At 44.1% G+C, this 22868-nt stretch overlaps 1 pseudogene; it reads right to left on the minus strand.

The window, feature by feature from the left end:
* Positions 1–6110: 6110 nt before the first annotated feature.
* The window catches only part of LOC123329147, a 35186-nt pseudogene continuing 18428 nt past the window's right edge, over positions 6111–22868 (minus strand).

A 22868-nucleotide genomic window follows, 5' to 3' on the forward strand; every position in this document is an offset into this window, starting at 1 on the left:
GGTTCCTCTGCCTTTTCTAAAACCAGCTTGAACATCAGGAAGTTCATGGTTCACATACTGCTGAAGCCTGGCTTGGAGAATTTTAAGCATCACTTAACTAGTGTGTGAGATGAGTGCAAATAGACCAAGCATAAAAGATATATATTAATAATATTCTCCATATGTTGATTATGACTGGTCCTGGACATTGGTCCATGAGTTTATAATACTGATATCTGTAAATGTGTGTAAAAGAAAAGAAAGTGAAGTCGCTCAGTCCAACTCTTTGAGACCCCATGGACTGTAGTCTACCAGGCTTATCCATCCATGGGATTTTACAGGCAAGAATACTGGAGTGGGTTGCTATTTCCTTCTCCAAGAGATCTTCCCAACCCAGGGATTGAACTCCGGTCTCTCATTGTAGGCAGACACTTTACCATCTGAGCCACCAAAGCTTCCAGTATAAAAAGGAAAGTGTAAAGCCACCATGAACTCGTGGAGGAAGGCTTAGAAGAAAACCCCCACTGTGTTCACTTTGTTTATGCCATGTGCACAGGAATAAAGGAATATTGAGGGAATACTCATACTGTGACTTATATAACAACTACTAATTTGGTCTTCTAACCATTTCTGAATCTGAGCTCTTAAATCTATTGGATTTCCTAAGAGATAACTGCACCAAGAGAGTTCTTCATGATATGAGGGAGGTGACTAGCAAAGCCTCAATCTAAACTTAGAATGCAGGTTGGTTGCCTGGGTAACTGACACCTGATTTGGTGGTTGAATGTTTTTTATTTTTAAATTTATATATTTTTTAATTGAAGGATAATTGCTTGACAGAATTTTCTTGTTTTCTGTCAAACCTCCACAAGAATCAGCCATAGATAAAAGTTTTAATTCCCACCTTCTGCTTTTCCCTGACCCCACCCCTCAAAACAGGCTAGGGTTTAAAGGATGAATACATCACAAATGGCTAAAGATTTAATGAATCCTGATTTATGACGAAGCTGCCACAGAAGTCTCAATAGAGCACTTTATTCATGTTGTTCTAATGAGGTGAGATCAATCCAGGCAACAATATGGATACGCACTTCATCATGGCTCACCTGGAAAATGCAGCAGCCTACCCAGGGGCCTCTGTTTCTGCCTTTCGCCCCCTAGAGGCCACTCTCCACACTACAGCCACAAGGATCCTGTCTCCAAGTGAAAAATTCCCCGTGGCTCCCATGACCATTCCCACAGTGACGCGTAGCTTTTCTGAGAGTCAAATTCTGATTCTTATAATTCTACAAGCCTCTTCCTCATTTGTCCCCAGGGCCTCTCTGTCTCACCTCCTCCACTGCCCTGCCTCTCAACCCTCTCGGCCTCAGCCACTCTGGTCCTGCTGCTGCTACTGCTGCTAAGTCGCTTCAGTCGTGTCCGACTCTGTGCAACCCCATAGACGGCAACTCACCAGGCTCCACCGTCCCTGGGATTCTCCAGGCAAGAACACTGGAGTGGGTTGTCATTTCCTTCTCCAATGCATGAAAGTGAAAAGTGAAAGTGAATTCGCTCCGTCGTGTCCGACTCTCTGCGACCCCACAGACTGCAGCCCACCAGACTCCTTCGTCCATGGGATTTTCCAGGCAAGAGTACTGGAGTGGGGTGCCATTGCCTTCTCTGACTCTGGTCCTAGCTGCTGCTCAAACACTCAGACACATTTTTGGAAGGAGCTGATCAAAACCTCCTTATCACAGAGCATTTCCCTGACCCTTGCCAGCCACCTATATCCCTATCACTTTCTTTCTTCCCAACACTCAAAAGCCTGGATTTTCCCCAACTTTGTTGTGTATTTCCCTCCTTTCCTGTGTGTATATTATTTTACTATATATTGTTTAGAGCTGTTTCCCTACTCAAAAAAAAAATATGCTTTCAGAATCAGAAAGATATATTAGAACAAATATCTCTCAAGTAAATGACTCTCCTATTTCATACTCATGCCAAGTAAACCATCATTGAAGAGAGTGGATAGAGTAAAATTCCTGTTAGTTGCTATGATGGTGAGGCCTGTCTATATAATTACGAATATAACAGTCATTTATGTCATTATAGGAAATTAAAATATACTCTGATAGGAGGGCAAGGGGAAGGGCATTGAGTCCATTAATATCATATGAGCCTGGGAAATACAATCTTGGCCCCAAGAACAAACTCAACAAAGTACTTCGTTTCTTGCTTTGCCTGCAGTTACCTCTGAAGAGAAGACCCTCAGCTGTCACTCATCTCTCTGATTAATTTCATCACAGAGAAATGATAAGTATTTGACACTTTTTTTTTTTTGAAAAGTCATGGAGAAATGTAGATAGGTCAGCAAGTCTTTTAGACTAAAATGTGTTGGTGGAAAATAGACACCACTGATCTCAAAGGTGTAAATTCTTTGCACTCATGATTGATAATCCTTTCAAAAATCTCTAGAAACATGGTGCCCTTGCTCTCATGAAAAAGGTGTAGATGGGAATATCCCAGGATACACAGCATGTAGGTGGTAGGATGAGGACAAGACACAATCTGTCACAACTCATTTAATCAGGTCCCTGATTCTGCCAGGAATTCTGAAAATGCAGAACACTACTGAGGGCTTCTGAGTGCCCTGTTCAACATAATATAACCCTCTGTCCTTGAACCTCATCCCAGATACAAATGGAGGAAAAGAGTAAGTCTGTCCCTGACACCAAACATGCGGGGTCTCTGCCAACAGCAAACAGATCCCCCATTATCACTGGACATCCAGCAGTCAGTTTACTTCTGACACAAAATCTGCAGAAGTGACCCAGAAATCACAGGGTGAGTGTTCCATTCCTGAAGACAGCCCACGATTCAAGTGTTGTTCACAAGTCTGTGATCCCTTACATGTGTGACCAACCCAATGTAAATTCAGAGATTCTTTAACCCAACTCTCATGTTGAACTAGCTATCAGAACCACTCACAGCACTGGGGACCTTTAATTATGGCCCCCTGTTACTTTAAAGGATAAAACTGTGAGACAGCAAAAAGGAGGAGAAGCATAAAGCAAAGAGGGAATAGGAAATGCCGAGCCTCCATGCTATCTCAAGACACTCCTCCCTTGCAAACATTTGATGTTATCAACCCTCTGTAGCTTTCTGAATACAATGTTCATGGTTTTTAATTGTGAGTTTGAGGTAGTCAATTTGATTCTTTATGATATCTCAGTATCTACTCTCTCTTCCCCAGAGGGACTAGGGACTGATAATTCTAACTCCCTAATCATCTGATGGCATATTCTGGAGTCCAGGTGTACGCAGATGCTATCTAAGGTCTGATCCTTCACAAATTCATTACTTATAGAAAGCCAATGAATTCCAAGAGTTTCCAGAGTCCTGGGGTGTGAACAAGGACAAGGATCAAATATGGATCTTTTTACTACTCTAAAGTAGGGTTTAGGGACCAGGTAGAGACTAGGAATAGACAGTCTCAGAGATGAAGTTAATGGTTTTGTAGAATGAGTGGAATATTTTTATTGAAAGCAGAACACATAATGATACTTTTCGAGAGTTAAGAAATGTGCATGGAGTTCAGCTGCTCACTTCCCAGAAGAAATCCAGAGAAGGCTGGCAGCATCCACCATGCCCCTCTTCCCACCTCTTCCATGGACTCACCTCCTTTCCTTCCAATCTGAAGAGAGGTGAGCTAGGCTGTACCCTAGGCCTGTTGCTGGTTTTACCCCCTGGAATGTCAGCCACTTCTGTTTGCAGGAGGATGAGCCAGGCTACAGAAACACAGAATCGGCTCATGTTTTTGGCCTTGCAAGAAGGTCTATAGAAAGACGGCTGCTGACAGATCAGTTTACACCCCAGATGATAGGTAAGAGCAGGTGAGAAGGAGGGGAGTGAGGAAAAGGAGGATTTGGCATCAGATGTACAATGTGTAATCTCCCCACCTTCCATTTCCTGCTTCTGCCTGTGGGTGTGTGTCTGCTCAGTCATTCAGTGTGGTCTGACTCTGAGACGCCATGGACTATAGCATGCCAGGCTCCTCAGTCCGGGTTCTGTTTGCTCATGGAAAATGACCAGTGATTTCAGTCCTCAAACTTGACTGTGTCTGTGATCTTGTGAAAACAGAATGTGATGCTATAGGTGGAAATGTGTCTGATATGGTCACACAGGATCATCCCAGCACCTAGAGCCATGCATGTAGCATTATGGATAGTCCAAGAGTAGACAACAGCAGACCAAAGGACTGCTAGGTGATCAGCCGTGTGTTAGCCCAGGTCCTCCTTTACAGCCTCATTCACAGGTCTTCATATCTACATGTCAGTGCTCACCCTCTCACATTAACCCCACTTACTTCAGAAGACAGGTATGACACTGGTAACTTTCCTGAAACCACTGTGGCAGGATCTCTACTGGAACACACAAGCTCTTTAACTGGCACTGGCCCAGGCAGTTGTTGAGCTGGGGTAAGAGCATCTCCATCTGGGGCACAATCCCTGATATTCTGGGTAGAAATACAGCAAAGGGAGTGGGCAGAAAGGAAGCAGAGACATAAACGCATCTCCAGACCATGACCACCCACTGTCCCTCCCTGTTTTCACCAGTGGGAGAGCTACCTGCCAGAGTGGACCTTGGGGGCTAGAGTGGATCTCAGGGACCTTGGAAGATTACCTACTGCCCATCTAACCCCACCACAACTCTTCCCCTACAAAGTCAAAGTCCTTTGAAATAATAATGATGAGTAATTATAATAATTCACACTTAACTACATTGTCCAGAGAGTCAAATAAAGACGAGGACGGGTGGGAAAGGGGCTGGACCGGGGTAAGATCAATCACTGAAGCAAGAGGGCTTTCAGTAACCTCTGAGGAAGAAGGAGACCAAATTGGAATTGGCACGATAACTCCACTCTAGCACTGGGGCCGTTTCCTGAGGGTGAAATTCTAGAAGATGACACCACCACACTCGGTGTTACTTCCCCCTGTCTTTAATACATTAGACAGCACATTTAAAGAGCAGTCCGGAGCAGAGGAAAATAAAACGCTCTGTTTCTAGACAGTTTATTTTAATCTGTGCTGGTGAAAGCACATTAGCAGGGTGTTCACCACTGTTCTCAACGTACCCAAATCTGGGCATTTTTAATGTAGATATCACTTTCCTCTTTTTATTAAAAAAGAATCTGTATCTCAGGGAGATAAAATGACTTGCCCAAGATCACAAAACACAGTGAGTTACTGAAGCCAAACGCTTTTCATTAATATCAAGTCACTTTCATTATACTGTTATAAACTAATAAATATTAAAAATTAAATAACATATATTATAATATTACTCCTTTTCATGGATCACTGCCTTGTTGTGGCAAAGGGACCTGTGTAACTTGATGAATCTATGAGCCATACCGTGTAGGACCACATAAGACGGACGGATCATATTGGTGAGTTCTGACAAAACGTGATCTACTGGAGCAGGAATGGTGAACTACCGCAGTAGAGTTGCCATGAGAACCTCATGAACTGTATTAAAGGACAAAAAGATATGACCCCAAAAGGTGAACCCACCAGGTCAGAAGCTGTCCAATATGCTACTGGGGAAGAGCAGAGATGACTAAGAGCCCCAGAAAGAATGAGCAGAAATGATGCGCAGTTGTGGATGTGTCTGGTGATGAAAGTAAAATCTGATGCTGCAAAGAATAGTACTGCATAAGAACCTGGAATGTTAGGTTCATGAATCAAGTTAAATTGAACGTGGTCAAGTAGGAGATGGTGAGAATAAACATTGATGTCTTAGCAACCTGCCCCCCCCCCCGCCCCCGTTTGACTGAACTTGCAAGTAAGAAGAAAAGCTGTCACATTGATGTGTGTATCTTTCAGGGTTCTCTGTAGCTTGTGTTGCTATTAAAGAGTCAATGATGGTATAATGGGTTTGCATCCTATACCCAGTAGGACACAGTCTCTGCAAAGGGGAATGGGAGGTGCCCACTGTCTCCAAAACAGTTAGAAGGATAACCGTTTCCATGGACCCTATTTGTTAATGTTTGTAATTATAAACAACAAACTCCACTCCAGTGAGTTTAATTTTGAATATATATTTATTGAAATATGAACCATAGTGTTTGAAGTTACAGAATGAAAATTGCAACATCGTTGTGTGGAAAAGGGGCTTTTTTAAACCAACCTCTTCTTTCATTACTGATGTTGAGAACTGGATGCTGGAAATTCAACCTTGGACACCCACAAGGAGAATAGTGATGGAGGGAATGGGGATGAAGGTGAAGATCCCTTGAGGATGGAGGTGAAAACAAAAGTCCTGTGTTACACCGCAGGCTCTGTAGTTAACTTTGGTCATGAGGAATGTGCTCCTACATTCCTTACTTCCTTTCTCAAATAGTTATGAACTGTCTCATTGGTGCCAGGTCCTGTGTGAAGAGCCAGGTAAAGGGAAGACATGCTCTTATGGTGCTGAGAACGAGCTGGATGAGACAGAATTAGACATGTTGACCAACAGAGGAAAGGAAATGGGCAGACTCTGCACAAGACAGTTGAGGAGAGAAGGACTGAGGAGACTGAAGAGGTTCAGACGCAGCCACAGCCCAGCCCTGCAGGGGTCCTCCTCGGACTTCAGAGTTTCTGAATCCACTGTTCGCATGTCCTCTGCAAAAAGAAAGGAACTTGTTGAGGGCCATCAGTGTAGCCCCAGACAATGGTCAATGGTCAACTTAATAGACTCATATTTTCAAAAAAAATATGGAACCACATTCCCGAATGACCAACAAGAAGGAAGTGAATTTTCCAAGCATATGTAGGATAGACAGAAGCACTGCAGACCTGCCCTGCAGGGTGGCTGAGTCAGTGTCCCCAACTGAGAAAGAGGAGCATGTGATCAGGCTGAGATGACCACAAAGAGGCATCAGGGGTTGACCTTCTGCCATCCTCTCCCTGGAGAACTCGCTCAGTGTGGTTTCACAGGACACTGCAGCCTCTCCTCCTGACAGCAGCGAGGAGGAAGACACTGTGCAGGGTGAATGGTATGTGGTCCCCTGAGCTCCGCCCCTTTCCCCAGCCCTTCCCCTCCTCCTGTGCCCTGGCCCCTGTCTTACCACAGGGACCCTGCCTCTTGAGAGCAGGTCTTCATGCAGTCCTCTAACTTTTCGAAGTTGTTTCCATTCCCTTCACAGCCACCATACACAAACTGCTCGCAGAGGCCGGTCTGGGCGTTGTGGAAGTACCTGGTCATCACGGCATTGCAGCCACCTGTTACTTTAGGCTCCAGGCAGAGGGCAGGCTTAGGAGCTGCTGGAAGGAGACGGGCAATGGCTCAGTTATCAGGATGGTCATCAAGCTCCACACAAGGACGACAACTAGAACCCCCAGTTTGTTTGCCATAGAGAATGTTAAGGTTGTGGAGGAATGCCAGACTGAAAAGACCATTTGAAAACCTCCTTTCTGGGACAGAATCATGAATGTTGCTAGGGGTGACATGATGTAGTCATCAGGTACAAACGTATATCTCCTCATGCAGTCTTCTAAGGAGGTTTGGTACAGTGCCTGAATAGCCTTAAAACATCTGTAAGGCATCCAAGGTCGTCCAGTGGTTAAGAATCTGGCTTCCAATATTGGAGTCATATGTTCAATCCCTTGTCAGGAAAATAAACTCTCCAATGCTGTAGACACTAAGGCAGCAGGGCATAAATTCTTTATATTCATGACTGGTAACCTGTTCAAAGAATGCATGTAACACATTTCCCCTTTTCAGATGAGGAAACTGCAGATAACTTTCCCAGGAACAGAGCATATGGGTGGTAGAGTCAGGACAAATTGCTATGATGTCACAGCCCATCTGATACAATACCTGATTCTACCAGGAATTCGGAAAATACAGTGCACTTGTAAGAGTATCTGGAGTCAGTGTCCTACGTTCATCACTTCCTTGTACCCAAGGTAACAATAGCTCCCAACCATGGGCCAGAGTGAGCCTGGGTTTCTCCTAACACAAATCTGTGATGTCTCTACCATCAACCCATTCCCCAACACCCACTGGGCTTCCCCCCATTCAATTGATGTCTGATATGAATACTAAGCAGTCAGTGCAGACCCCACAGGTTGAGCACTCAAGACTGTCCCCAGTTTAATGCCAGACACGTGGTCCCCACTTACTTTGGCTTGTGACCAAATGGCTAAAATGGGGAAGTCCATGACCTCACCTCCATGTTCAATAACTGATGGTTACTTATGACCAAACTGAGGAAAATACTGACTTGCTGTTCTTAGATGAATATACATGAAACATTCACAAACCGTGAAATGGAGGAGACATGTAGGGCAAAGGGATGTGTGTGCATGTGGAGATTCCATTCCCTTGTGAGCACAGCACCCTCACAATCATATTCACCACCTAGAAAACTCTCTGAACCCAAATATTTATGCACTGTTGAGGTTTCAAGAAACAGACTTACTGATTGAAGCATTGGTGTTTGGTCATTGATCTGAATCTCAGTGCCTGTCCCTCTTCCCCGAGGGCAGAAACTACAAACCTTTATTCTCCTCATTGAGTGTTGAGTATTCAATCTTGAGTGTTTGGTATTCCTCTAGTGTGTGGTTATCGAATTGTATTCCAGAAATCATCACTTGACCTATGAAAGAAAGTAAATTTCAGGAGTTTCAGGAGGCCTGCTTCAATGAAACAGGAAAAGGATCAAACATGGAAAAGATAATAACAGTCAAAAGACAACAAGGGAAAGGGCCTGGAGACTTCTGTAATATTGTCTCAGCCATGATCCCACATCCTACCGCACAAGGACTCTGTTTCTTGTTCCACTGCATTTGTCCTCCTCTGTGGTTCAAAGTCTTTTGATTACTTTTAATAATACATGAATAAACATTGTTTGATAAAGAAATATTTTTACTTGGCCAAAGCGAGTAGGTAGGCACAGAAATTTTTTCAAAGTAACACATTGGGTGGAAAATGGACAAATCTGGTCGTGACATGTGAATAAAGTCTTTCCATTCATAACTCGTCATCTATTCAAAGAACTCATGTAACATGTTTCCCCTATACAGATGAGGAAACTGCAGATGACTTGCCACAGGATACAACCCTGTGAGTGGCCGTGTCAGGACAAATTACTCTCATGTCAAAACCCATTTGCTACACTACTGATTGGCTAAGAACTTGAAAATACGGAGAAATGGTAAGAGTTTCCAGGTCCAGGGTCTTACTTTCATTATTCACCTCTCCCCAAGGCTCTCCTGAGCCCTAAAATCACATGGGAGGGTGAGTCTCAGCTTTTTCCTGACACCAAATATTTGGTTTTTCCACCGACCATCCAATTCCCAACAGCCAAGGGGCAGCCCACTGTAAGTTGACATCTGATACCATATCCGTGGAGTTAGTGCCAATGCCACAGGTTGAGTTATAAAGACTGTTCTGACTTCAGATGCCAGCTGTGCGGTCTCACGTTATCATGCTTCTGGCCAAGTGACTGAAAGTTTAATTTTCCATCACCCCAACTTTCATGCTCAAAAACTCAGTCGAATCAGCAACCAGATTCAGGAAATCTTTTACTCACTGTCCTCATTTTAAGTTACAGGATAAAATCAGAAACAGTGAAATGAAGGAGATGTTTAGGCCAAAGGGGAAGTGGAGGTGAGAGGAGCCTTCATGCCCTGGTGAGCACAGCACCCTCACGTCAACATTGGTTCCCACCTCATAAGCTCTCTGAGCCAACATTTATGGATTTTTACTGAGGTTTCACTCAATCGGCATAAGTATTGAATCATCAGCCAGAGGTACTGATCTCAGTCTCAGCGCCCTCCTCTCTCCCCATAGGTGAAGAAAATTCAAACCTCTAATTGCTTTATTGATTATTTCAGCCAATCCCGTTAGTATACTAGCTCCCTTTGTGACAATCTTGGTACCTATGAAAGAAAAGATGTCAAATTTTTCAGAAATATTGGACCATGAACAAGAACAAGTTTCAAATAAGGAAAAAAAATTCATAGGAAAAAGTGGACAAAGGAAAAGGCTTGGAAAATTTGCTAATATTGTACCAGCCTTGGTCCCACGAGCCCAAGGAAGCAGGTAGAGAAATCTTCAAAAATCTATCCTGGTGGAAAATGGCCAAACTTGACCATGAAATGAGAATAAGCTGTTAGTTTTATGACTGGAAAACGTTCAAAGAACTCTTTTAGCACTTCTTTACTGTTCAGACGAAGACTATAGATGACTTGCCTGAGGACACATAGCAAGAGGCTGATAGGGTCCAAAGTAGATATTCCCTGTCAAAACCCACTTGATACATATCCTATTCGGCCAGGAACTCTGAGCATATCGATAAATGCTGAGAGCTTCTGGGTGCAGTGTCCTACTTTCATTACTCCCCTGTCCCCAGGACTCACCTGAGCTCCCAAAGCACAGGGAGACTGAGTTTAGGCTTCTGACACCAAATCTGTGGTGTCTCCAGAAACAACATGCAATTCCTCCAAACACCCACTGGGTGCCCAAAGGGTAATTTAATTCCAACAGCAATTCCAGGGAGTTAGTATAGATTGTGTAAATTGAGGGCTCAGAACTATCCTCAGTTCAGATGCCAGCCATGTTATCCCGAATCACTCCTGATTTGACAAAGTGTCTAAAACTGGGAAGTTCCACTACCCCACTCCATCTTCAATAACTTAGTAAATCAGATGACCATTCTAACGAGGACCACTCACATAGCGGTGTCTTATATTCATGAAGGATGAATCTGGGCACAGAGAGATGAGTGAGAAGTGCAGGGCAAGGTGGAAGTGGAGTGTGAGGAGCCTACATGCCCTAGAAGGCATGGGACCCTTACATCACCGCCATGTGCTACAACCCCAAATGCTCTCTGAACCGCATATTTATGGATTCTTATTGAGGTTTCATTAAATAGGCATTGTGATTGAATCATTGGCCAGTGGTGCCTGTTCTCATTCTCAATGCTCTCTCCTTCCCCCAGAGTTGCAGAAAGTTCATACCTGTAGCCACACCATTGATGATACTTGTAACCACATCTATTACTGAACGCTTCTCAAGTCCCCTTCTATGGCTTGTCTCCACACCTATGAAAGACAGGAAATTCCAACAGTTTCAGGAAGCCTGGGACACGAACCACCTAAGGATGAAATATGCACATAAAATAGTAGTCCACTGTGAACAAAGGAGGGAACAAATATGGATAATAAATAATAGTCAAACAGGGACATGGGAAAGGGCCTGGAAACTTTCTGAATAATGTCTCAACTTTGGTATCAGGAGTCATCCTACACAGGGCTCTTTCTTACATTTCCTCCAGAAATCCCAGGAATTCTAATTCTAATACTTTCATCCCAGGTATTTCTAATTATTTTTAATGAAAAAGGAATACTCATTATTTGAAACCTAAATATTCTTTCCTGCCTAAAGTAAGTAGTTAAAGAAAAAATTTTAGATGAACATATCTTGGCAAACATGAACAAAATTCACCGTGAAATATTTATGCACCATTGAGGTTTCAAGAAATAGGCTTATTGATTGAAGCGTTGGTCATTGATCACAACCTCAGTGCCCTTCCTTCTTCCCTGAGGTGCAGAAACTACAAACCTTTATTCTCCTCACTGAGTGTTGAGTATTCAATGTTGAGTGTTGGTCCTCTCGTGTATGGTTATCAAATTGTATTCTGGAAATCATCACCTGACCTATGAAAGAGAGTAAATTTCAAGAGTTTCAAGAGGCCTGGTCCATGAAACAGGAAAAGGATCAAACATGGATAAGACAATACCAGTCAAAAGACAACAAGGGAAAGGGCCTGGAGACTTCCGTTATATTATATCAACCTTGTTCCCACAGGCTACCCCACAGGGCTGTGTTTCTTGTTTTCCCTGAAATTGCCCTCCTCTGTGCTTCGACATCTTTTGATTACTGTTAATAATACAGGAATAAACATTATTTGATAAAGACATAGTTTTACTCGGCCAAAGCAAGTAGGTAGACAATTATTTTTAGATTAAAACATTGTGGTGAAAAATGGACAAATCTGGTCATGACTCGTGAATAAAGTCTTTCTATTCACAACTCATCATCTTTTCTAAGAACTCATGTACCTGTTTCCCCTGTTCAGATGAGGAAACTGCAGATGACTTGCCCGAGGACACAAGCCTGTGGGTGGCCAAGTCAGAACAAGATACTGTCATGTCACAACCCATTTGATGCACTATTGATTGGCTAGGAACTCAACAATACAGAGAACTGGGGAGAGTTTCCAGGTCCAGGGTCTTACTTTGACTATTCACCTCTCTCCAAGCCTCACCTGAGCCCTCAAATCACAGGAGAGGGTGAGTCTGGGTTTTTTCCTGGCACTGAATACATGGTTTTTACACCAACCATCCAATTCCCAACATCCAGCAGGCCGCCCACTGTCCACTGACTTCTGATACCATATCTGTGGAGTCTGGGCCAATGCCAAGGTTGAGGTATCAAGAATGCCCTGACTTCAGATGCCAGCCATGTGTTCTCAAGTTGTCATGCTTCTGACCAAGTGACTAAAACTTAAAAATTCCATGACTCCACCTCCATGCTCAAACACTCAATGGAACAGGTGACCAAACTCAGGAAAACTCTCAATCACTGTTTTCAAATTAATGTCTAGGAGAAAACTCAGAAACAGTGAAATGGACAAGAGTTTTAGGGCAAGGGAGAAGTAGAGTAGGCGAAGTGTCCACGCCCTCCTGAGAAGAGCACCCTCACCTCAGCACCATTTGTTGCCCCTTCACAAGCTCTCTGAGGCAATATTTATGGATTTGTGCTGAGGTTTCACTCAACAGGCATAAGTATTAAATCGTCAGCCAGTGGTACTGATCTCAGTCTCAGCGCCCTTCTCTCTCCCCATAGGTGCAAAAAGTTCAAACCTTTAATTGCTTTAGTGATTATTTCAGCCAATCCTGTTAGTATACCAGCTCCCTTTTTGACAATCTTGGTACCTATGAAAGAAAAAATTTCAAATTTTCAGGTATATTGGACCATGAACCAGGATAAGTTTCAAATATGGAAAATAAAATCATAGGCAAAAGTGGACAAAGGAAAAGGCCTGAAAAATTTGCTAGTATTATACCAGCCTTGGTCCCATGAGCCCAAGGACGCAGGCAGAGAATATTTTCATGAATATATCCCAAAGGAAAATGACCAAACGTGACCTGAAATTCGAAGGAACAGTTTTGTGTTTTTTTTTGGCTGGTAAATGTTCAAAGAAATCATTTAGCACTGATCTACTGTTCAGATACTGATCTACTAACTTCCTTTGTAGCTCAGTCGGTAAAGAGTCTGCCTGCAATGCAGGAGACCCTGGTTCGAACCCTGGGTCGGGAAGATCCCCTGGAGAAGGAAATGGCAACCCACTCCAGTATTCTTGCCTGGAGAATCCCACGGACAGAGGAGCTTGGCAAGCTATAGTCCATGGGATCGCAAGAGTCAGACATGACTTAGTGACTAACCACCACCACTGTTCAGATGAGGACAATAGATGGCTTGACTGAGGGCACAAGACATGGGGATGATAGGGTCTGAAAAAGACACTTCCTGGTCAAAACCCACTTGATATACTATCCTATTTGGCCAGGAACTCTAAAAATATCGATAAATGCTGAGAGCTTCTGGATGCAGTGTCCTATCTTCATTACTTCCCTGTCCTCAGGACTCACCTGAGCTCCCAAAGCACAGGGAGACTGAGTCTGGGCTTCCCTAACACCACATCTGTGGTGTCTCTAGAAAAAAACATCCAATTCCTCCAATACCTCCTGGGTGTCCAACAGGACAATTTATTTCTGACAGCCAAGCCAGGGAGTTAGTATGATTATGCAAGTGGAGGGCTCAGAACTGTCCTCAGTTCAGATGCCAGCCATATTATCCTGAGTCACTCCTGATTTGACAAAGTGTCTAAAACTGGGAACTTCCATTACCCCACTCCATGTTCAATAACTCAGTAAATCTGATGACCATACTCAGGAACCCCACTCACATCGGGATATCACATTGTCAAAAAGGATAAATCTAGGCACAGCAAAATGAGTGAGATTTGCCAGGCAAAGTGGAAGTATATGTGTGGAGAGACTCCACACCCTAGACAACACACAACCCTCACATCGCTGCCGTGTGTTACCTCCCCAAACTATCCCTGAATAGCCATATTAATGGATTCTTCTTGAGGTTTCACTAAACAGGCATTTTGATTGAATATTATCCAGTGGGGCTTGTTCTCAATTTCAGTGCCCTCTTCTTTCCCCAGAGTAGCAGAAAGTTCACACCTGTATCAATACCATCGATGATACTTGTAGCCACATCTATTACTGAACGCTTCTCAGGTCCCCTTCTATGGCTTGTCTCCAGACCTATGAATGACAGTAAATTCAGACAGTTTCAGCAAGCCTGGGGCATGAAACAAGTAAGGATGAAATATGCAAATAAAATAGTAGTCAACAGTGGACAAGGGAGAAATCAAATATAGATAATGGACTATAGTCAAAAGGAGACATGGGGAAGGGCCTGGACACGTTTCTAATATTGTCTCAGCCTTGGTCCATTGGTCAGCCTACAGAGGGCTCTTTCTTACAATTCCCTGCAGCACATTCATTCCAGGTCTTTCTGATTAGTTTTCATGATAGAAGAACACTCATTATTTGACATGTAAATATTCTTTCCTTCCCAAAGTACAGTAAATTTTTTCAGATTTTTTCAGATTAACACATATTGGTGGAAAATGTACAAAATTCAGCATGAAATGTCATTCACCTCCTTATACATATGAATGGTAATCGGTTCAAAACCCATGTAACACATGTCCCCTGTTTGAGAAGAAAATTGCGGATGACCTGCCCCAGGCATGCGGGTGACAGGGCCAGGACAAGATACTAGCATGTTACAACCCATCTGATACACTCTCTGATTCTCCCAGGAGCTCTGAAAATACAGACAACTGAGAACAGTTTCTGGCTGCAATGTGAACATTCATTACTCCCCCTTTTTGGAGCATCACCTGAGCCCCAAATGACAGGGGACAGTGATTCTGTATTTTTCCCCGACACCAAATATGTGGTGTCTCTACCAACAGCATTCAATTCCCCAAACACCCACTGGGTGTGCAACAAGTCCATTTACATCTGATGGGAATCAATGGAGCTACTGCAGATTCTGCAGGTTGAGGGCTGAAAACTCCTCAGTTCAGATGGCAGCCATGAGGTCCCAAGTCAATCATGCTTGTGACCAAATAATTAAAATGGAGGATTGTGGGTCCATGACCCCATCTTCAAATTCAACAACTCAATAGAACCAGTGGCTAAACTTCAGAAAACCATTGCTTATATTCCCAAAATAGAACTCAACGCACGAAAAATGGAAGAGACGTGCCAGCAAAGAAGGAGGGAGCTGTGCCCAGCCTCTGTGCCCTAGTGAGCACAGCACCCTCACGTCAGCTTCCTGTATTCACCAACCCACAAGCTCTCTGAGCCCAGTTCTTATGTACTTCTCCCTAGGGTTCACTAAGCAGACATGTTGGCTGGAGTATCAGCCGTGATTGATCTCACTCTCAGTTTCCTCCCTTCTCCTCAGAGGTGCTGGAATGGCAGTTGTTGAAAACTGCAAACGGTAAAGGCATGCTTGTCGTTTCCTGGACACCAACCACAGCTTGAGGCTCCCTTGAGTTGCCTCTTCTGACTCATCTCATGACATCTAATGGCAGGAAACCCCAACAGTTTTAGGAGGCCTAGGCCATTAACTAAGAGATGGTACAAATTTGAAGCTTTCTATTACTATGCAGGGCTTTCCTGGTGGCTTAGCTTTTAAAGAAACCACCTGCCTTGCGGGAGACCTGGGTTTGATCCCTGTGTTGCGAAGATCCCCGGAAGAAGGCAAAGGGATCCCATTCCAGGATTCTAGCCTGGAGAATTCCACAGACTATGCAGTTCAAGGGGTCGCAAAGAGTTGGACATGAATGAGTGCCTTTCACTTTACTTATTTTATTACTACAATACAGTGAGGTTCAGGGACATAGCAAGGAACAGGAAAAGAGAGTCTCAGAAATGGGGACCCTGATCTGGCAGAATTATTTTATATGTATATATATACTCAGCAGTGCCCATAGGACTGGAAAAGGTCAGTTTTCATTCCAATCCCAAAGAAATGCAATGCCAAGAATGCTCAAACTACTGCACAATTGCACTCATCTCACACTCGAGTAAAGTAATGCTCAAAATTCTCCAAGCCAGGCTTCAGCAATACGTGAGCCATGAAATTCCAGACGTTCAAGCTGGTTTTAGAAGAGGCAGAGGAAGCAGAGATCAATATGCCAACATTTGCCTGCTCATTGAAAAAGCAAGAGAATTCCAGAAAAACATCTATTTCTGCTTTATTGACTATGCCAAATCCTTTGAATGTGTGGATCACAATAAACTGTGGAAAATTCTACAAGAGATGGGAATACCAGACCACCTGACCTGCTTCTTGAGAAACCTCTGTGCAGTTCAGGAAGCAACAGTTAGAACTGGACATGAAACAACAGACTGGTTCCAAATAGGAAAAGGAGTACGTCAAGGCTGTATATTGTCACCCTGCTTATTTAACTTATATGCAGAGTACATCACGAGAAATGCTGGGCTGGAAGAAGCACAAGCTGGAGTCAAGATTGCCGGGAGAAATATCAATAACCTCAGATATGCAGATGACACCACCCTTATGGCAGAAAGTGAAGAAGAACTAAACAGCCTCTTGATGAAAGTGAAAGAGGAGAGTGAAAAAGTTGGCTTAAAGCTCAACATTGAGAAAACTAAGGTCATGGCCTCCGGTCCCATCACTTCATGGCAAATAGATGAGGAAACAGTGGAAACAGTGGCTGACTTTATTTTGGGGTGCTCCAATTTCACTGCTGATGCTGATTGCAGCCATGAAATTAAAAGACGCTTACTCCTTGAAAGGAAAGTTATGACCAACCTAGACAGCATATTAAAAAACAGAGACATTACTCTGTCAACAAAGGTCCGTCTAGTCAAGGCTATGGTTTTTCCAGTGGTCATGTATGGATGTGAGAGTTGGACTATAAAGAAAGCCGAGTGTCAGAGAATTGATGCTTTTGAACTGTGGTGTTAGAGAAGACTCTTGAGAGCCCCTTGCACTGCAAGGAGATCCAACCAGTCCATTCTGAAGGAGATCAGCCCTGGGTGTTCATTGGAAGGACTGATGTTGAAGGTGAAACTCCAATATTTTGGCCACCTTATGCGAAGAGCTGACTCATTTGAAAAGACGCTGATGTTGGGAAAGTTGAAGGCGGGAGGAGAAGGGAATACAGAAGATGAGATGGTTGGATGGCATCACCAACTCAATGGACATGAGTTTGGGTAAACTCCGGGAGTTGATGATGGACACGGAGGCCTGGTGTGCTGCGGTTCATGGGGTCATGAAGAGTCAGACACGACTGAGTGACTGAATTGAACTGAACTGATACATATATATATATACACACATAATAAAATATAATAAAATTGTAATGTATATTCTCATGATAGTCAACATATCAGTGGAGTCAAATCTTTGCAATTTAAGTCTTCCCTGATAGTCCAGTAGATAAGAATACACATGCTAAGGCAGGGGACATGGGTTCTGTCCCTGGTCAGGAAGATTCCACGTGCGTGGTGGCAACTAAGAAGGTAAACTGAAACTTACGAGCCCAATTTCTAGAGCCCTTGCTCTGCAACCAGAGAAGCCACTCCTACAAGAAGCCCACACACCACAACCAGAGAGTAGACCACGGAACTAGAGAATATCCTTTCATAGGGAGGAAGACCAGTGCTGCCAAAACCAAAGAAACAGACAGTAATCCTGACCAACATGACAGGAGAAATCCAAAGATGCTTAGCAATACCCACTCCACACCTTCTCCTCCCCCTTCCATGGAGTTCTATCATTTTCCCAGAAGAGGAGAGGTGAGGCTGGATCTACCTTCATGCTGGATATGGTATATATTCAGCGGGGTGCTGTCCACCAGGATAACCAGGAGGAAGAGAAGGGCTGCAGAGAGGCAGAGCCATCTCATCTTGGTGGCCTTGCAGGAGGGCTCCTGAGGATGCTGAGGACAGACAGGCTGACCTTTTAATATCCTGGCTGAGGGGTGGGATCAGGTGATGAGGAGGGGAGTGGGCAAGGGGAGGAGTTGGGTCAGTCCTGTTTATTGCATAATCTCCTGATTCTGTCTGCAGGGCTCAAGTGCCCAGTAAGAGCACTTCTCACTTGATGATGCCTGTGGGTCTCATGTAAACACAGATTGTGATCAGAGAGATGGAGTTTGTCCTATATGGACAGTCAGGGAGCATCCCAGCCCCTACAGCAGCGCCTGGCATGTGATGAATGATAAGTAGGTGGATGAGGGCAGATCAGAGGACAGACCAGTGACCAGCAGTGTGGTAACCAGGCCCTCCATTTCAGCCAGCTGCAGGTGTCGTCTCCTCTGGACCTCGATGTCCTGACCCCCCCCCAGATGACAGGTGTGACACAGGCACCTTCCCACAGCCATTGCCACAGCTTCTCCGGTGGGTGCACACGTGCACCTTACCAGACGTTGCTCCAGGAAGGGACTTAGCTGGTGAAGGTGCTGGTGTCCTGGGCAATAACCCTGTTTATGCATCAAAAAATGAGTAATGGGGGTGGCTCAGGGGAAACAGGGAGCTGAATCTGTCTCCACAGCATGTCCAGCAGTCATCCCTCACCTGGTCTCACCAACAGGAGAGCAGTCTCGCTGTTGACATCAGGCAACCTTGGAAGAACACTGTAACCATCCACTTCCTCCTTCTCTCTCCCTCTCTGTCGATGGGGCCATAGGACCTCAGTTTGGGTACCAGCTCTGCATTTTCCTACCTTTTTGCCTGAGGATTTAAACCTCTCAGAACCCCGTGTCTTCAGGAGTCACATGAGAACAAGTGCTGTGCACCCACGTGGTTGCCATGGAAGCAATGGATGCAACAGGCATATATTCCTTCTCCCTAGAAGGCAAAGTCCTTTCTAGTAGTAATAAAAACAGTAATGAGTAACTTCTCCAGGCAAAACTTCAATTCTTTATTATAACAGGCATTATCCTAGACACGTGAAATATGTAGTTCATCTAATCCTAAAAAATCTTTAAAGAAAGGGGAATAAATTGTTGACATATCCTCATATTACTGAGGAGGGACCTGAGATATAAAGAAATAAAGTAATTTGCTTAGATCATAGCTGGTAGAGAGGATTTGGACCCAGCGATCTGACTTAGAGTCTGTGCACATGCGCTCTGCTACACTGCAAGCTGTAAATTAGAGTGCACACATGCCACACCCACCATCCCTTCACTCACTCGTGTTTATTATTTGTAGTTACAAACATAGAACAGCACTGAGAATGCCGGGAGCTCTCAATACCAACAGCAGTGGTTTATTCACAAAACAAGCCACTGTGAGTCAAGGGTCTACTCACTTCAGAGACATTGCACGTGCATGATTTCATTTAGCCTCATGTCAATCCTACAACATCTGGGATTCTCTCCCTTTGTGTCAAGCAGAAAGCAGAGGCTCAGAGGTAAAGCCACTTGCTAAAGACATACAACCTGCTGAAGGTAAAACAAGGATTCGCATTCAGGAGGTGTTCCAGCCCTGCCCCTCTTTCTGAGTCAATCTCTGCGTCTGAGACCAGGGAGTAGCTGAGACTCTCCCCAAAAGAAACTCCTCTTTTCTCTCTTCTTGTCTCTCATCAGTCTGTCTCTCTCTCCCAATACCCTCCTCTCCTGATCCTCCTCTCTCTTGTCCTAATTAGAGCCCCCCCCCCCCACCGGGTCCACAAGCCTCATAATGGGCCAGTTCTCACTCCAGCTCCCCCCTCCCTGTTCATGGATGTCTGGTCTCTAACTAGAAACCTCCCTGGCTCCTGCAGGCCTCTTTAGAGAAATTGAAGAACAGGAACAAACAGTCGCTGTATACTGGATGAAGACAAGCGGCCCCAACCCTCTGGGACCCCAGGTCATATCTCTGCTTCTGTTCCTCTGTATCTCCACCTGAATAATGAGAACCTTCGATTCCTTGGTATCAAAGGCCACATGTTCAAATGGATGGAATGCACCTGGGGCAGACAGAAGATGTTTAGGTATTTGAGATGCTGTGCTGTCAGAGAGGTATGTTCATATCCGAGTAATGGCTGATTACTTTCTGCTACATGATAAACGAGCACCTGACTTTTTGAACCCTCTAGTATGTTTTTCCAGATTATATTGAATATTAAAAGGGAGTGTAACCAGAGGATGCACATCTGGCTAAAATATATTTGTCATTAACAGCAGAGTTCATTTTACAATTTTAGGCATTTATAAGATTTCACAGTGGGACATTTCATATAAATTTTTTCTATTAATGTAGGACAAGTAAACAAACTGGCATCACAGTCCTGGTATTTAACAAGGACCATGGGTCTCAAGTATGATTGAGCACCAGAATCCCTTAGCCATTTTGTCAAACACAGATTCGAGATCTTCATCCCCAGAGTTTCAGTTCAGTAGGACAGGTTGGGACCTGAGTAGCTGCATCAACAAAGTTCCCAAGGTGCTGAGGGTGCTGCTCAAGGGACCACACTTTGAAAACCATGAACTAAGCTAAGAAGAGCAACCCTCTTCTCAGGAAGGGAGCATTCTCTCAGTTTCCATAGTCTCCACCATTCCTTATTGTCTGTCTGCCTCCACACCCACTCCGAACTTCCCTTTGCATTACTCACCTGTCCTGGAGGGAATTTAAAATTGTGACCTGAGATGTGGGCCCACAGTAAGTGTTGCTAAAAAGATACCTTGCTCTTCTTTAACAATCTTAGCAATTAAGTATCATTATTCCTTTTTTAGAGATGAAGATACTGAACCTCAGCTATGGAAAAGTGACTTTCTGGAAGACAAACAGATGAAAATCAGGAAGAAGATACTTGCCTGTTTTTCACATGTTTTCAGATATTTCAATTTCAACAATACACAAACAAATGAACACAACTCATGCATATCTATTTGATATTAACACAGATGATGCATCAAAGGTATTGGACATAACTTCATGAGTGTCACATCATATTTACAAGAATAAGAGGTGGTCCCAGCCTCTCTGGAAGCATTCAGGCAGCCACATTCCCAAGGCTCTCGAAGTGCTGATGAGTGGAGGATGAAGGTGAAGATGCAGGGAGGAAGACGATTACAGCAAGAATCATGAATTCGCATCCCAGGCTCTACTCTCACTGCTTCAGGAGGAGCTTTTCTCCTGCACTGTTTCCATCCTTACTTCTATATTTGTGGACTATCCTCTGTGCCTGGAGCTGTGCAAAGTTCTATGGATAAAGGGAAGTCCTGCTCTCATGGTGCTTAGAGCCAACTGGATGAGGCAGGAGCAAAGCAAGTATCATATGAGAGAGAGGATAGAGGCAGATTTCTGCTGAGGAAGGTAGGGTTGAGAAGCAAGAGGGAAAGGCTGAATATTATCACAAACAGGCAGAGCTCAGCCCTGACTGGGTCCTCCTTGGACTTTAGCTTCTCAGGGGAGACCAGTTCTCATGGCCTCTGTAAAAGGAGAGGAACTTGATGATTGAATCTCTGAAGCCCCAGACCTGGACACTATGTACCCGTACAGGACCTAAGCCATCCTGGAAATGAGCAACCACAGTGCTCTCAGTATCACAATGACAAGCAAAAACGAAGTGAATTTTCGAGCAGGTAGAACTACAGACCTGCTCTGTGGCATGGCAGACTTACTCTTCCCACGCAAGAAGGGGAGAATGACTAAGCTCAGATCATCAGGACGGTGCTTCTAGGGCTGATCTTTTGCCAAGCTGGCACCTGGAGGACATGCTCAGCACATGTTTCTAAGGGCACTGCAGCCACTTCTCCCGGGAGGTAGCTAGGAAAATAGTCGCTGTGGGTGATTTTGAGGAGTGTGTACCCTCGTGAGCGCCACCTCTTTCCCAGCCCTCTCCCTCTCCCCATTCTATGCCTGCTATCTTACCCAGGATAGGATAGCACCTGCATGGGTCTTAACACAGCCTGGTCCCCACAGTAATCCTTTTTTTTTTTTAATTTAAATTTATTTATTTTAATTGGAGGCTAATTACTTTACAATATTGCATTGGTTCTGCCACACATCAACATGAATCTGCCACGGGTGTACATGTGTTCCCCATCCTGAACCCTTCTCCTACCTCCCTCCCTGTACCAGCCCTCCGGGTCATCCCAGTGCACCAGCCCCAAGTTTCCTGTATCAAACCTGAACTGGCGATTTGCTTCTTATATGATATTATACATGTTTCAGTGCCATTTCCCCAAATCGTCCTACCCTCTCCCTCTCCCACAGAGTCCAAAAGACTGTTCTATACATCTGTGTCTCTTTTGCTGTCTCGCATACAGGGTTATCGTTACCATCTTTCTAAAGTCCATATATATGCGTTAGTATACAGTATTGGTGTTTTTCTTTCTGGCTTACTTCACTCTGTATAATAGGCTCCAGTTTCATCCACCAGAACTGATTCAAATGTATTCTTTTTAATGGCTGAGTAATACTCCATTGTGTATATATACCACAGCTTTCTTATTCATTCATCTGCTGATGGACATCTAGGTTGCTTCCATATCCTGGCTATTATAAATAGTGCTGCGATGAACATTGGGGTACACGTGTCTCTTTCAATTCTGGTTTCCTCAGTGTGTATGCCCAGCAGTGGGATTACTGGGTCATAAGGCAGTTCTATTTCTAGTTTTTTAAGGAATCTCCACACTGTTCTCCATAGTGGCTGTACTAGTTTCCATTCCCACCAACAGTGTAAGAGGGTTCCCTTTTCTCTTCATTCTTATCATTTTAGCTACCATATAGAAAAATATC

This window comes from Bubalus bubalis, chromosome 14 (genome assembly GCF_019923935.1).
Source record: "Bubalus bubalis isolate 160015118507 breed Murrah chromosome 14, NDDB_SH_1, whole genome shotgun sequence".
Classification (NCBI taxonomy): domain Eukaryota; kingdom Metazoa; phylum Chordata; class Mammalia; order Artiodactyla; family Bovidae; genus Bubalus; species Bubalus bubalis.